At 61.7% G+C, this 1,377-nt stretch overlaps 1 protein-coding gene across 1 annotated transcript in view; it reads right to left on the bottom strand.

The window, feature by feature from the left end:
• Positions 1-1,377, bottom strand: part of NDUFA10 (NADH:ubiquinone oxidoreductase subunit A10) — a 46,897-nt gene that overhangs the window by 15,480 nt on the left and 30,040 nt on the right. The gene's annotated exons all lie outside the window — the stretch shown is intronic.

Here is a 1,377-nt window from a genome sequence, read left to right on the forward strand (position 1 = left end):
CTCTCTCTGCTACCCCCACTGTCTCTGTGTATTTGCTAACTGGACTGATCCCCCAGTGTGTGTCCAGTCCTCTCTCTCTGCTACCCCTGCTCACCCACCACGTCTGCCACCAACGTCACCCAGCCCCTTGTCAGCCAGGCTCGACGGGCCATGATGATTCCTCCATGAGGGACAGTCCAGGGTTCCGGCCACGCCAGGGCGGCAAGCAAGGCACCTGGCTCCACCCATCCACGCTGGGACAGTGGCTGACCCCTTGGAGCTGCACCCTCCCCTCAGGGAGAATGTCAACCTGCGTGTTCCCAGAAATGCAGAAGGGACAGAGAGGAACATGCAAAAATGCTAACTGTTGGCATCTGAGAGATACCTTAGACTCTGAAGTATTTTCCAAAGTTTCCACAGTGAACAAAAGCACTTTCAAAACAACCAAAAGAATTCACCTACAAGAAAATGCCACGCACCTCAGCTAAGACAGAAAGCCGTAGGGCACAGTCAGGAGGCCAACCGGCGCTTCAAACAGCTTGCAAGCATCGAATCAGAGAAGGAGGAGAACGCAAAAATACGTAACGAAGATTTAAAATTATCTACACGCTGACTGAATAGCGTCGAGTTCTCATTTAAATATACTCATTTCACACACTGCCCAAAAAAGAACCACAGCCGCAGCAGGCTGTGGAAACACCCAGTCCTTGCTTTCCCACTGGCATGCAGTTCTCCGGGAGGCCCCCATCACCCGGCAGGTGTCCTCCAGGTCACACACGGGGCTCTTGCATCACACAAAAGGCTCTCTGACATGGCCCAGCCCCGCCAACCACTGACCGCACTGCCCATCCCTCTGCTCAGCCTCCCCCACGGCTGCCCACACGGCCAGCCCCTCTGTTCGGCCTACCCCCTGGCTGCCCACACTGCCAGCCCCTCTGCTCGGCCTCGCCCTCAGCTGCCCGCACTGCCGGTCCCTCTGCTTGGCCTCCCCCACGGCTGCCCACACTGCCCATCCCTCTGCTCGGCCTCCCCCCACGGCTGCCCACACTGCCCATCCCTCTGCTCGGCCTCCCCCCACGGCTGCCCACACTGCCCATCCCTCTGCTCGGCCTCCCCCCTGGCTGCCCGCACTGCCGGCCCCTCTGCTCAGCCTCCCGCAACGGCTGCCCACACTGCCCACCGCTCTGCTCAGCCTCCCCCACAGCTGCCCACGCTGCCCACCCCTCTGCTCAGCCTCTCCCCACAGCTGCCCGCACTGCCCACCCCTCTGCTCGGCCTTCCCCCCGGCTGCCCACACTGCCCGCCCCTCTGCTCAGCCTCCCCCATGGCTGCCCACACTGCCCACCCCTCTGCTTGGCCTTCCCCCCCGGCTGCCTGCACTGCCCACCCCTCTGCTCA

Source organism: Trichechus manatus, unplaced genomic scaffold, assembly GCF_000243295.1.
Source record: "Trichechus manatus latirostris isolate Lorelei unplaced genomic scaffold, TriManLat1.0 scaffold00165, whole genome shotgun sequence".
Classification (NCBI taxonomy): domain Eukaryota; kingdom Metazoa; phylum Chordata; class Mammalia; order Sirenia; family Trichechidae; genus Trichechus; species Trichechus manatus.